General features: G+C 41.6%; 1 long non-coding RNA gene across 1 annotated transcript; it reads right to left on the bottom strand.

The window, feature by feature from the left end:
• Positions 1-4,841: 4,841 nt before the first annotated feature.
• On the bottom strand, positions 4,842-15,912 carry LOC140698677 (uncharacterized). The gene is made up of 2 exons (XR_012076505.1): positions 15,521-15,912; positions 4,842-5,288 (listed from the first exon to the last, which is right to left on the bottom strand). It is a non-coding gene; the product is annotated as an uncharacterized lncRNA (long non-coding RNA).
• Positions 15,913-15,921: the final 9 nt, after the last annotated feature.

Here is a 15,921-nt window from a genome sequence, read left to right as displayed (position 1 = left end):
TCTAGGAACTCAGAGGCTAGAGAGATCACTGTGAGGAGGGATGTGGGGGGTGTCGTTAACTGAGCAGGTTAAGGGGGAAAGATGGGTCAGCGGATGGGTTTTGGCATCAGAGAGACATGGGTTCAAATCTCTGCTCTGCCATTAACTTGCTTTGTGATCCAGACTGAGATCTTATTCTCTGAGCTTCAACATCATCATGGGTAAACACTGGGATAAGGCTAATTTCTATCTCTGCTGGGAAAATTTAGTTTGAAAAAGTATAAGCATTGGACAGGTTAATTATCCCTGTCTTTAAGTGTATATGTGCACGAATTTACCTCCTCTAATCAATCAGCAGATAGTTATTGAGTACTTATAAGAACACAGGCACCACAGCCTCACTCAATTTGACAAGAATTATGTATAGCCACCATCTAATTTAACCTTTACCATAACTATATGAAATGGATTTTATATTATTACCCCCATTCTACAGGGGAGGAACATGATATTCAAAGAGAGGTAAAGAGCTTTGCCTAAGGTCATGCTGCTAGTGGGAGAGCTGGGATGGGAACTTGGGTCTGCCAAAGCTATAGTCCCAGGTGCTGTGGAGACGATGGTTCTTGCCCATCAAGCTCCCTTCCTAAACTGAGGACTCAAAGGCCAAGAAGTGAGATCTACTCTTGGTGGTGGATGGGTTATTGGTCTTAGGCCATCAAACCCTTGAGTAGGGGAGGCCTCCAGTGCCCTCTAGGGGCAAGAGCACCAGAGCAGTGAGCCACTTGGCAGGAATCATTGTCTTACAGGGTCTCCTGACACAAAGGGAGAACTACTGGGCCTAAGTAACTGTTCCTGAAGAATTAGGGTCAGCAAATTAGTATGCACAATCACAACTATAGAACATTAAATACGAACTGCTTCTAGTGCTCATGCTTTTGATTTTTTCAGGCTAAGGTCAACCCCAGAAACCTTTGTGGGAGACCTCAGCCTGCTGTCCAAGTCCTCTGGCAATAATTATGTACGATTCTAATAAATAGCTACATTTACTAAGCACCAAAGACTTTACATATGCCATCTCATTTAATTTTTATAACTATCCAACAAATTAGTTAATTCTATTCCCATTTACCAATGAGAAAATAGGTACTCTAGGATAGACACAACTTGAATATGTTTACACAGTTACTAAGAGTTAGTGACAACAATAGCTGACGTATATTTAATGCCAGATTCCATACTGTAACACAACCTGTTGGTTGTCTATACAACAAGCATCCTACACCTTCACAGATTCTGAGTTTTGTTCAGATATCCATCCCTCAGAAAAAGGGACTAGATCTTCAGTATGACTGGCCAAGTCAATCATGGTGAGCCTATTCTGTTGTGTCGGTGACTGGATTAGAGCAGGCTTGTGACCCAGCTCTGGCCAAGGATGTGAGAGGGGGCATCAGTGAGGAAGTAGCATATGTAAAGACTTCGAGGGGAGAGACAATGTATTCTATGACAACACCAGGGAAAGGTTTGCTTACTCTTAAAAAAACACAAAAGAGATGACCCTCTTGTGCTTTTGCATATTGCAGTGTCAGAATGTGATGTCTGGAACTGTGTAGTCATCTTATGACCATGAAGAAGGCCAGCCTAGGAAAGCCTACTAGTTGAGGCTGGAAGAGCATAAAGATAGGACAAATCTGAGTCCTTGATGAACTAACTAATCCTAGATCTTCCCTACGTCTAGACTTCTTCTTCTGGGAGATAACAAATTTTCCTTAGTGTTTCAGCCATTTTGAGTTTTTGTTACTTGCAGCTAAACATGTATTTTATCATTTGTCACCAAAAGTCAGTGAGGATGGTGTTATTGTCCCCATTTTGCATATTAGAAAATGAAGGCTCAGGGAAGTTGGGTAATTTGTTCTTAGTCACAGAGGCAGGAAAAGGTAGAATAGTATCTGAACTTAGCTCTGCCTAACTCCAGAGCCAGAGTTTTTAACCACATCATATTAAACAAGACAGTGAAAACCAAACCTAGTCTGGCTGGCTCCGAAGACAATGATTGTTCTTCCACATTTCATTGCCTCCCAATTTCTGGGATGAAATTCTCAGAAAATTGAATCCATGATGTGAGGTACTTAAAATATGATAGCTCCCATTAAGTAAGAAGGGGCAGCCACAGGATGCAAAGCAGGATGGTGGCAATTGAGAGGGACCTAGACACATGAGTTGGCTTGACCTGAGTCCCTCGTTACCAGCAGACTGGCCTTCTTGCCACTAGGGCTTGAGAACATCTCCCATAGGGGACAGTCTGGCCTCCAATGAGACACAGCTGGACTAACTCTGACGCTTTTGCATATAAAATTCCTTTCTTGCCTCTAGTATTTAGTTCTACCTGGAAGAACCTAACTAACTTCCAACTGCCCCAGTAGGAAATTACATGGCATCATCCCCTGGCAGGGAAGTAGGAATGTCAGGAAGGAATTCCTATTATTAAATGCAGGATTAGACAAAATAACAGCCAAGATCATTCATTTGCTGACGAGTCTAGGATTGCCTGAAGGGTACCAAGAAGACTCTCTTCTGAATCTACCAAAAAGATATGGTGGGAAGGGGGAACACGATCAAAGCCTTTCTGAGCATTTTGCACTTATCAGGCCCTGTCCAGGACATGGTGAAACAGAAGGACATATATGACCCCTGTTGTCAAAGCTTAATCTAGCAAGAAGGCTGGAGTATGGGGCCATGTAATTAAAATAAGGAGACCATGCCCAGGGTTTGACAAGGAAAATACAGTGTGTGGTAGGAACCTCAAAGCAAGCAAGCAAGCAAGAGGTGGCAAGAAGAGGTGGCATGTGACTGGAGCCATCAGGGACATTGAAGGTGGCTTTAAGGTGAGATCTGTAGAATGGGTGGGCATTAGACAGGTGGAAATGGGCAGAGAGCAAAGAAGAGAAGATTCCAGGCAAGAAAGCTCCATATCTGTAGAGAATAGCAAGTGTTATTCTGGCTGTGTTTGGTGTTTATAGTGGGAGATAAGCCTAGAAAAGCATTTGGGGTCATTCTGAGAAAGGTCCAGCATGCTAGGGCAGATGACTTGGCTTGAATTTGGTAGGAAATGAGGAGCCAAAGAAGACTTTTGATCAGAAACACAAGATACTTAGCATTATGCCTTAGCATACGTTAATTCAACAGGTACAAGCAGAATTGGTGTAGGAAAAGATGGCACTCAGGGAGATCAATTTGAAGATTTGAGGGATCCCTTCTCCCTGACCACCTAGTGAAGGCTCTGCTCTCTGACTAGCAGAGCCCAAGTGTCTTGCATGCTGTGGAAAGGCAGCTTCAATGGCCTGGGAAGAAACTCACACCTCACTTGGAGGGTTCCCGCCCAGCTCAAGGCTCACACATGTCATGGTGGATGCAGTGGAGGTGCTGACAGAGCCAGAGGACCAGGATCAGTTACACAGGGAGAGGAGGTAAGACTGCCAGAGCCAAGCTGCAGAGAATTATCACTGAAGACAGAAGGCCCCAAAGGAGCTCAAGGCAGCCTCTCAGCCAGCTGCGAAGCGCTCAGAGCAGGACTTCCAGGTTCTGGGAAGCCTGGAGGCCATAGATAGTACTTGGAAGTGCAGTGCAGTCAGTCCCAGGATGTGAGGACCAGGGGGGTTTCTGAAGGATACAGTAACCCTCTTACCGAGAAGCCGCGCCAGTTCTGCATGATTACTGGGAGCAGCTTGGTCTTCTGGCTCTGGATCTGGGAGTGAGGGTTGCGCTGCATTTCCTCCACGCTGTCACTGGCTGCAGAGAACTCCTGCCACTAGCTGCCTTTGGGCCACGGACAAGCCCTTTTCTGAGTCCTCTTAATTTCTTTCTACTTGATTCATCACCTACTTGAGGCTCTGAGAGTCAGGGTTGGCGTCTCTTCGACACGCTCTGGCCAGACACGCACATGTCTCCTACACCTTCTTTAAGACTAGCACTCCCGGCACATTCCTTCTTGATGGCCTGTGAACATTGCAAGGTTTTATAAAAAGTAAGGCGGCCCCATGAAGTCATCGCTCTTTATATAGCAAACCCTGCAGGTAACATAAATGAGTGAAGGGGCCTGGGTTTAAGAGAAAGTTGCCATTCTCCAATAGACACATGTTTCTTCACAGCCACAGAGAAACATGCTATTCTCCCTTTTTTGGAATGCCTGGCCCTTGTGGTCTAACTTTCATTTCCCCATCCTTTTCACAGAGACATGGGTACTAAGAAATATTTTTTCCCTTAAAGAAAAACAAGAGTGCAAGTGGGATGACAGAGGGTGTGGTAGAGACTAGCAAGTTATAAAACATGTCTGGCATCTAAGAAGGACAAATAACACAGCTTATGTGAGAATGAGCACCTGGTGTGCCCAGATCTTCTGATTTTTCAACAGAAGCTGGAGATCCATAATTTTATGTGAACTCTCCCAATTTTAAAACGTTGGCTTATTTCCCTCCACTTCCCAACAATGCTCGCATGCTCTTCCCACCACACTAACCACCTACAGCACCCCAGATGTGCATCTCTCCTGTCCTCACACCTCTGCAATGCTGGTTTCTGTCGGCAATGCTGGTTTCTGTCTGCAATGCCTCTCTCTGCCTGGAAATCTCTTCAGCAATTTCTCAAGATTCAGATCAAACTACACTCCCTTCTGACAGCTACCCTTCTCTTAGTAAGATTAGACACTCTTCATTCTTTCTCTGCTCCCACAGTACCCTGAACATCTTATCCCACTATTCTGGAATTGCTTATTTCCTTATCTGGTGTTCGCCAGCCTGAGAACTCCCTGAAGGCAGAGACTTTCAGAGCCTCTAACCTGAGAACCTAGGGTAGGGAGGTGAGAAATATGCCAAAAAAGTAAAAATAGTTTAATCAGAGGTGAAAATAAAAATTCAAACAAGATAGAGAACGCGAGGTCTGAACATTTCAAGTAATAAGTCCAAGAGGTGATAGTAGGTGATAAAGGGAAGACAAGCCCTGGAGTCAGGAATCAGGACAATTAAAACAGCTGGGAAGTGGAACGGTTTAAGACAAAAGCTCTGAATGAAGTAAGGGTGTCTGGAGCCTGTTTTTACAGGGTGCTGAAAGTGTGACAGGGACAGAGATGGGTCTCACTGCCTTAATGTCTTTGTGCTGGGCTCCACTATTAGCTTGATAGTCACGAGGTCCTCTTCTCCATTTCAAGGATTCATTCTCAGCAAGCATCTGTTGAGCATCTATTCTGTGCCAGGCTCTGTTATGTACCATAACTATGAAGAGGAATCAGATACAATTTCTGTACTTGAGCTTGTGGTCTGGTGGAGGAAATGGACACATAAATAGATAATGACAAAAAGATGAAATAAATACTACAACAGAGAGAAGCACAGGGAGCCATGACAGCACAGAGCAAGGGCTACTGATCCATTAAGGTCCAGAAATGTAATTTACCTGAGGTCATACAGCTAAGGAGGATTAGAACCCAGGCCTGTTAGACTTAAAAGCCTACTCTTTTTCTACTGTAGAAAACTGGAAGAAGACAGAAATGACTTTGTGGTGATGGAGGAAATTTATGTGTGTCAGCTTGGTTAAGCTGTAACTGTATGGCTCTAGGTTAAACTCGGTTAAAAAAGAATAAATGCTTGAGATTTGGGAAGCAGAAGTGAATCAACAGCCATTGCTCTCTGAAGTCATGGGGGTTAGTTAGCAACAGCAGACATGGAGGTGCCAGCAGGTTCTTGTCTTCACTCTCCTTCACTCCACATCCAGCTCTTCCCCACTGCTGACCCTGTTGGCCAACAGTAGCTCCAAGCCCATCAGCAGATATTTGGCTGGGCACCCACAGACTTCTGCCTTAGGCTTCTCCATCAGCTCCCTCATCACAGCCCCATTCAGCAGCTGGGTGTGCTTGGTTTCTTCTGGGATTGACTGGTTAGTGACTCCATTGATTCCTGCCCCCTCCACTTTCTGAGTTGCACTGCCCCAGCTCCTCCCACAATTCCTATAATAAATCCTTCATCCTATAATTCATAGTAGTTCTGCTTCCTTAGTTGAGTGTTGACTCAAATACTGTGTTTTCCCAAGGATGAAAATAATTGAATGGATAGAAAAACAGACTAAGGTTAAAAGTCTACCTTCACCAATATCTTCATAACTCCAATGCCCCTGCACTTAGTAATAAGTAGTTCAGTAAATACTTGTTAAATTGGAATGACTTTTTAGGTTGCTTCCAGTTCATTGGTACAGATATTACTGCAAAGAACAGTTTCTGAGGAAGCAAATTTTTTGTTGTTGTTTTTTGTTTTTGCTTCTTTTAATTTTTTTCCTGGGATCAATGCTAAGTATGGAGTCCTTTATGGGTCAGACTCAGAAGTTTTGACTCAGGGCAATATCTGTTGTGTTGGCTGTATGTGTTCATTTCCTGGGTACAACAGATTTTCCTCTGGTTTCAAGTTTCCTCTTTTTCCCTCACCCTCTATCCCTTGCAAAAACAGAAAAACTTCACTCTTGAGCATTTTCTCCAAAGTATTTCACACTCTAATCAGATCAGCAACATATATATTATATGTATAAATATGTATATATTATATTAAGTTACCCTTATGGGAATGCCCCTCTGGCTGGGCTGAGTTTGGAAGTGAGAGAAACAAATGTCTGGAAGTGGAGGCGTTGCTCACTTGAACTGGACAGACAGCAATCAACGCTGAACCACTTAATTGCAGGGGAATTTCCTCCTTGCTACTTAGACCATTCAGCTCTGGTGTTGGGAGAAGACATGTTACATGCTCACTTCGCCTCCTGGAAAGCAGGGTTAAATGTTGTTTCAATTAGACAACCATTTATGGAATGTCTGCTCTAAGCTAGTCCCTAATGTAGTTGCTGGATATACTGCCCTTGAGGCATTTTCAGCCAAAAGGGGAGGGAAAGACAATGAGTTACCCAGTGCTAGAAAACAGGCATAAACAAAGCACTATGGAACAGAGGAGGGAATAATCATAGTTGAGGAAGGAGTGGTGGGGCAGGGGAAAGAAGTTTAATGGAAATGTTAAAGAATGTATAGGCAGAGGGACCCAACATTTTAAAGCCCTGAGCTGGGTTTCAGGGAGGAGAGCGAACAGGTACTGATCATTGTGCTGTGCTGGCCACTGAGCTGGGCCCCAAAAATATATTATCACATTAAATCTTCCCTAAAACCCATCTGGAGGAAACCAAGGCACAAAAAAGTGAGGTAACTTGTTCAAGAACTTGAAAGAGGTAAAACTGGATTCAAACCCAAATCTTTCTGACTTCCAAGAACATGCCCTGCTCCCATTTGTGCTTGGAGAATTATTTTCCAAAGACATTTGAGATGAACTATAAAGAATAGAAAGGATTTTGAGAGGCTTCAAAAGGCAAAGGGGTGGGAGAAGGGGTGGGGTAAATGCATTCTAGGCAGAGGAAGAATGGAAGGAGAGCACGGCAGAGCATTAAGGTGCCAGGCCCACCTGGGGAACCTCAGGCAGTTTGGGGTGTCAGTGGGAAGACATTGCCACATGCTCACACCGCATCTCCTCAGGTTGAACACGCCATTCAGTAATTCACTCAACAGTGCTGGGGGCTCAGAACTCAAAAACCTCAGTCCTTGCTCTTGAGGAGTCTCCAATCTAATGAGAGCCTAGTGAGATAACTGCTATCACCATTGATGGCCTTGAACACTTCAGCTCAGTGTGTGTGTGTGTGTGTGTGTGCGCGCGCGCGTGTGTGTGTGTGTACGTACGTACATGAGCATACTCACACAAATGTTATTTGGAACATTTCCTTCCCACAATCATTTCTCAACACATGTGTTCTCCAGACTCTCCATAAGTGTGCTCCTTTTTTACCTCTGCCTTTAGAAAGGCTTGGATTTGAACCGCTGGACCATAGCATCTCAACAAGTGCCCTTTCAACCCATGGGAGACTGGACCTGGTCTTCTACTAGCTCACTTAGAAAATAATGATCCATCCTAGGGCTACAAGGAAAAAAACCTTCATTGGAACTGACAAGAAAGCGGACACCTTCTACTATTTCTCTGCAGATTTCACAAGTGCTCAACACTTTTTGAAAGAATATGGCTCCAAGCCCTTCATTCAGCTGGCTGGAGCAGAGTTTAAAAAAATGCATTTCATCTCTGGCAAATCACAGCAGAATGTCATAAACAGTTGGAAACTCGCTGAGGTGAAGACAAGTTGGATATTATGTTTGGATTTATAGCCCCCTCCCCCATGATAGCTGATTTCCATTTCTGACAGGGTTATTATTTCCATCTTTATGAAATATCTTGGATCTCACCTTGGATAATTACTGATTATCATCAGCTCCTCACCTGAGGCACCTTAGCACTTGGGTGAACCTAATTTTTTTTTCCAAAAGTGAACTAGGGAAAACTTAATGTGTGAGATTATGTCTTTATTTCTATTTTCACTTGCAATTCCCCTTGGCTTTCTAATGATCAAGTCATTAATCAGTGTCAAATCACCGTCCAGAGCAGACAGTATTTTTGTCACTTGGGCTCCAATGTGGATTATTAAATGGCAATAACTTGTGTTATTTGGTCTGGTGTTCTCCTGTGGGGCAGTGTGGTAATCATTTAGGGTATAGACAAGATCTCAACGGCCACCTAAGGTTTTTCACCAAGGGTATACATCACAGTCTTTCGAAATTTGATAGAGCTCACCAAGTTGTTCTGACAGGTACTCCCAGTTGAGTCCAATATCCCTTATTTCGTTTCTAGGTGTCCATAAATTTTATGCTTCCATGCCTTTGCTTCTTTTATTTCCTCTGCCATAACACCCTTGATACCCTCTTTACTTCTCAGCCTGGTAAAACTCTATACCCTATGAGGCCCACCCTAAATGCTTTCGCTACTAAGAAGCCTTCTGTGATGGAAACAATCCTTTTCTCTCAGATCCCATAGTGCATGTTAAACACCTTTGTGAACATTCTCCTATGGTATATGGAGTTACCTGCATGTGTCTAACTTCCCTGCTCAACAGTGAGCTCCAGGAGGATAATGGCTGTACCTTATTAATCTTCATATCTTCAGGGCCTGGCATTCATCAAATGAATGAAGTTGTTACCCAAAAGAAGTAAACATTGGTCTGTTTAATTTAGCCAGATCTGGGCTTCCTTTGCTTTATTCACTAAGTTGCTTACAAAGAAAGATGTGCAAGGATGTTAAAGGGAAAGACCTAAAGGGCCATGATGTCAGTTTTTAAAATTATTTTTAAAACATCACTTTCCTAACAAACACGATAACTGCTTTAATCTGAATTATTAATGGAAGGCTGGATATCAACTTGAACTTGAGGATGGGTTTTCAGAAAAGCAGACAATGTCATAAAAATCCAGATCTTAATTGATTGGTTCAATCAGTGTAGGAAATATTAGCATGATAATCAGGGGACCTGCCCTCTAGTTCCTGTATGACTTTGTACAAGTTACTTCACTTCTCTGGGTCTCAGATACCTCTTCTGTAAAACGGATGGTTAAACTGAGTATCTCTGAGGTTTCTTTTGAGGATCTATGACTTAACCAGAATCATTAGTCAATTGATGCAGCAGTTTCTTTTTCTTTCTTCTTCTTTTTTTTTAAGCAGTTTCTTTATTTGGGCTCTACTCCATATTTAGGAGAATTAAGTATTCTTAGTAAGATACTAAGGAGTTTTACAAAATACGTTAAATCATAACAATATAAATACCTAAAAGAAAACTTGGAAAGTATGGTAAAGGATAAAGAACCATCTATGGTTCTACCACTTTAATGTTTTTGTTTTGGCATGTTTTCTTCTACTACTACTACTACTATTATTATTATTATTATTGATATTTACATGTATATGCTTTTTCCTCTTACAAGCATATCCCTTGATGTTAGTTATTTGTAATTTTGATCTGAAATGACTACATACTGAAACAGATGTGTAGGATATGTAAATTCTCTCCTATTGTAAAATAATTTTAAGTTGTCTGTTTTTTGGATAGCATTGAAAATTCTTTGTAAATATAAGTATTCCCATATTTTGGATTATTCCCACAAATGGGAATCCTGTATCAAAGGGTATGAACATTTTTATGACTCTTATCACACGTTGCCATCATTTATTTTAGTAAGCATCTGTGATTTCGCTGTACAGCATTTTTTATCTTCCTGTGATAACAGTACCTTAACTTTCCTAAGGGAAACCAAGCCCACCCTCACACCCATTCTATGTGCTCTGGGACTAGGTGACTTTACCCACACCCTACCCCCTTTCCCAGAGAGTAACAAGTGCTTTGGGCTTGACAAACCGGGACATTACAGTTCAGGGGTTGGCATGTGACTCAGATGGAGCCAAGAGCAACAGACAAGACTTTTGATAAGACTATTGGAAGAGATGGCATGTGTTCTTTTCTGCTGAGGCTATAAGAAGGGCATGATATAAGCCTAGAACTGCTGGGAGCCAACACACAGAGCCTGAGAATGAAGCCAACACAGTAGAAGACAGAACTGAGAGATGGAGAGGTACTAAGATTGGCCCTGCTTGAATCCGTGGATTCAGTAATGCCTAAATCCAGAACTACATCAGGACTTACTTTTAATTAATGTGAACCAAAATTTTCCATTTTTCCTTAAATCATTTCACTCACTCACTCATCCATCCATGTATTCATTCATCTACCATTTGTCTCACACATACACGCTCCTAACTGGTACAGGTAGGATTTTTTTTCCCTATCCTCTTTCACTTTTAAAAAAAATTAATAAACTTTATTTTTTAAAGCAATTTTAGGTTCACAGCAAAATTGAGTGGAAAGTTCTCATATGCCCACTATTCTTGCCCCCCTTCACTATCAACATCCCACACCAGAGTCGTACATTTGCGACAACTGATGAACCTACAATGACACATCATTATCACCCAAAGTCCACAGTTTATGTTACGGTTCATTCTTGGTGGTGTACATTTCATGAGTATTGACAAATGTGTCATGACTTGAATCCACCACTGCGGGGTCTTTTTACTTTTTATTGAGGTATAACCTACATAAAAGACACAATCTTACATGTACAGCTTGATAAACTTTTATATTTGCTTATCTATTCATATAATCCCTACCCAAATCAAGTTACAGAATATTTATAGCACCCTGATAGGGTCCTACATGCTCCATTCAAGTAGTTGCTCCCTTGAAGATATTTACTCTTCAGACTTCTATAATTACAGCTATTTGACGGCTTTTGAAGTTTATATAAATAAAATCTCATAATATGACTATAAAACTTCCTAGTCTCTGAGCAGCCCAAGCCTGCTGTTATAAGGGGAAGAGACTTTGGGTTCTGGGGGGAAGGAACAAGTGTTTTGCATGTGAGAAGGATATGAACTGTTGTGGACAGAGGATGTTTTCCAAAAATGGCCACAGCAACATTTCCAGACCCAAACGTTCTTTTAGAACTTGATTACTCTTCCATCAAGAAATGGAATCTATTTCCCTTGGAACCTGTGTGGGCTTGACTATTCCAATCAAGAATATGGCAGAAATAATGCCATGACTCTCACTGCTTGATCATAAAAATTATATAGTTTCCTCCTGCCTCCTTCTCTCCAGTAACTCGCCCCTGGAATTTGGCCACATGTTACAACGAAGCCTAGGACACATGGAGATGCCACGTACACATGTTCCTTCTAATAATTCCAGCAAGATTCCAGGCCAAGGGCCAGTATCAATTGCTAATCACAGGAATGAATGAGCCCTCAGATGATTCCAGATCTTAGACTTCAAACCGCCCCAGCTCATGCTCAGAGGAGTAGAGATGAGCTGTCCCCACTAAACCCTACCCAAACTGGAGATTTGTGAGCAAAGTAAATTGTTTAAGCCACAGGAATGGTTTGTTAAGCAACCATAGATAACCAGGACTGTATTATCTGTGCATCCTTGGCAAGAGTCTTCTGGTGATAACTAACTTTGGACAAATTATTTTTCTTTATTAGTCTTAAATAAATGTTACCTAACACTATTTCAACTCATTTCCAACAAATTGTTCTAGATTTACTGCTTTGTACAAATTTCCTCTCAGGGTATGCATGTATTATATACACACAAGTGTAAAACCTAATTTTGTATACACACGCAGGCATAACACTGCAGCTTCTACATTGCCCTCTTGGATCACTTGCTCTAGGTGAAGCCAGCTACCATGTCACAAGGATGCTCAAGCAGCCTTTTAAGGGGGTCCAAATAGTGAGAAACAGACCTCTTGCCTCACTAACTTGCCAACCATGTGAGTGGCCTACATTGACTGCTGATCCTCCTTCAGATGACTGCAATCTTAGAGATCCCAAGCCAGAACCACCCACTTAAGCCACTCTTGATTTCCACTGAAACTGCAAAAACTGTATGAAAATTTTAAAAAATTGTTGTTTTAAGTCACTAAATTTTGGAATAACTTATGCACTAGCAGTTAACTAATAGACATATCACCATGGGGAGGGATTTATGGAAGAAACTGATTCAAGGTGAAAGCTATTTTAAAGTCTGTGTGGCAGATTCAGGAAGGACAGAGATGGCTGAATGGACTTGAAAGTGCTGAGACTGAGTTTGAAATAAATGATCATGGAGTCCAGGGTAGAAAGGGAGGAAACCAAAGCCAGAGGACGGAACAGACTTGGAACTGGGAGACTAAACTGTGGATTTCACTGAAGTTGAAGAGCAATTTGGTGAGGGTTAAGGAGTAAGAAACCTGGCAAGGAGTGCAAGAGGTTCCTTTGCAGAAAGAGGGTTGGTAAAAAAGTCCACACAGGTGATGAAATCTCACCATTAGCCCACTAAAACAATGGGGTCAGATACTTAGGAAGCAGAAACTACAGAATTTAATGGACAGCGGGGGAGAGAATAGAGGCAGCAGACAAGGCAGTGGCTGGGTCATTTGCCCTTTTTGAAACTTTTCTAGAGTGTTCAAAACACTTTTGATCCTCCATTGAGCCTGCGTTATGTAAGTGACAGTTATTTTCAGTTTACTTTCCTTCTTTCTTTTCTGTCCCCCCAAATTCACTTATTTTGATCTACTATTTGATATTTTATTTGTATTTAAAAAAAATTTTGGTCTTGCTAGTCTCCTTTTTAGTACACACCTTGACTATACCAGTGTGGTAATAAAACTTTCTGAAGTTAGGACTCTAAGGGCAGTGTGATACAGTGGAAAGAGCAGCAGCCTGTAAGTCAAAAGGGCTGGTTGCCAGTCACAGTCGTATCATGAAATTCCTGTATGACTTTGGTTAACTTATTTGATTTCTTCTTCTTTTTTTTTTTCCTTCCATTTAGAAAATGAATCTCTAAGGTCTTAACCCATTTCGATTTGTCTACCTGTACAATACCATAGAAGCTTAACAGATATTTTCACGATAATGGTGAAATCTACCTTCTCCAATACAGTATCACAAAATTAGAATGGCAGATGATAGGCATCTTGAAGAAGTTTGTTCCAAGAAACTAGCTTAACTTGTTTAGTCAAAAGGGGATTAAAATTTGAGATTGGTATTGTACTTCAATATTTTCCCAGACCAGAGGTAGTTATACTCATGTCTAGCAAAATAACGAGCCTTAGTTTCTCCTCTTTGGAAGTAAGTGGAGGGTGGCCCCCATATTAGTTACCAGACATATTCTGAAGTTCAAGTGCCTTCACTTGAAATCATGGTTCTGCTACTTACTAGCTTTTTACCTTGGGCAAACTACTTAACATCTCTGTGCTTCAGTTTCTTCATACATACAATAGGGGTAATAATATATCTCATAAGACTACAATGGAGATTAAACAAATTTATGTATGTAACAGCATGTGGAACAGAGAAAGCCCTGGATAAATATTAGCCATTATTCTTACGTGCTGGGCAAAAAAGTGCACAGACCTGGCCCCTCTTGTTAAAGAGCACATTGGTCAGAAAGATTTTCAAACAAATGATCATAACTCAATGTTCTGAGTTCTGTAACACAATGTGTAGGAAGTGGTATAGGAGCAGACAAGAATGCCTGTCTCACCCTAGAGGGAAAGGTAGGGGCAGGATTAATATTCTTGAGGGTACAGTTTGAGTCTGATCCTTAAGGAAGAGAATTTAATGTTGGGAACATTTGGGAATATGGAGTAGTCAGAGGCAGCATGGAGAAGGCAGTTTCTGGCTGCAAAAGACAAAAATGGTTAGGAGGAAAGGGAGGATATGCGGTAGATTAGACATTGTAGTTGATGCCAGAGCATCAACATTCCTTGAGACTTGTTAGAAATACAGGATTTTATGCCTTACTCAATCAAAATTTACGTTTTGACAAGGTACTCAAGTGCTTCTTTGAATACTGAAGTTTGAGAACCACACTGGTCTAGAGCAGACTCTAGAGTCAAGCTGCTTAGATTTAAATCCTGGTTTTACCATTTATTCATAAAATTTACCTTTAGACAAGCTATTTACTCTCCTTTCTATGCCTCAGTTTCCTCATCTGCAATCAGAGATAATAGTTTCTACCACATAAAAGTTATTTTAAGTTCAAAATGAATTAATATGTGAAATGCTTAGGACAGTATTTGGTACCCACTAAGCACAAAGATATGCTATAGCAATTCTTGACTTATACACTACTTACCATTGTCAGGGTAGGTTTTATAAGCAGCTTGTATTTCCATTTCTACTCCACTACCTGTCACCTTGACATTTGTTTTAAAGGAAGACACATGGAAATCGGAAGACCCGGGGTTATAAACCCGAGCTCCCTTTAATTCCCAACTTTGTGAAACTAGATGAGTTCTTGAATATTTGTGTTTTTCTTATTCATAGTAGGGGTAATCTTGATTATACTGCCTCACGAAGATGCTACGAGACTCAAAGAATGTATGTTAAACTACAAAATCTTCTATTAAAGTTTCACTTACCATCTTTCCAAGAGTTCTTAAGTAATTGGTCAGAAAACCTCAATTTAGCAGGAAACAGATGTAAGGGACTGCATTGGAAGTTCAGGGAGGGAGTGGAGGGAGAGCCTGGAAGGGGCAGACTTGCGCTTCAACAACAATTTTCCTGGGCCTCAGAGATGATGTTTAGGTAATGGGCAAATAGTACCCAAATGCTGTTACTTATTTTCTCTTCCTAACCTACGTCTCCATTCAAGAACATGAACAATTTTACACGTTTGTATAGTGGGCCAAAATTTATAAATAACTTTTCTCTACGTTGTGTATCACAACATCCCTATAGGGTAATATTACATGAAAACTCATTTTACATGAAAACTTTGTTAATATCATAAAGCATATTAAAAATTCCTTTTCACGTGAGCATTTTAACCAGATCCGATATTTTCAAAGGTATAAAATTTAAAAGGGAGGGGGGCAACCACAAGACTTGACTGGCTCTTTAACCATAGCAGGTACTGGCATCAATCTCATGGCCGCAAAGTAATTACATGTTGGGCCCCTTTTCTCATTCGTAAAATCGGGTAACAATATCCTCTTCACACAATTGTTCTGTGATTAAATTAGATAAGAACAAAGGCTGAAGGGTGAACCTACCACTTCGCAGGACCTCAAATAAATCCCTTCTCCTTCTTGCCTTTGACAGATACAGCATGAGATACCACTATTATTCCCACTTCACACGTGGAGATACCCGAAGTCGAGCACGCTTAGGTTCCCCTTCTCTACTGGCAACTCCGCAACCCCCAGATCAGGTTCCAGCAACTGAGATGTCCAGTGTCGGGTGTCGTAGCTTGGATTCTCTCTCCTCGCGCTGCGTCTGGCTGGACTGGAGACCGCTGATAAACTGCTCCCAAGACTACGGAATCCAATCGTCATCCTCAACGGCACTTCAGGGACAAAGCTGCTTTCCCACCATCCGTAACCCTCCCCTAGAGCAAAGGTCGCGGAGAACCCTCAGCTCCAGCTACCGACGCCATCTTGGCCACTACGTGTGA

The sequence above is a fragment of the Vicugna pacos genome, chromosome 10 (assembly GCF_048564905.1).
Source record: "Vicugna pacos chromosome 10, VicPac4, whole genome shotgun sequence".
Taxonomy (NCBI): Eukaryota; Metazoa; Chordata; class Mammalia; order Artiodactyla; family Camelidae; genus Vicugna; species Vicugna pacos.
This window is presented reverse-complemented; position numbering and strand designations above follow the sequence as displayed.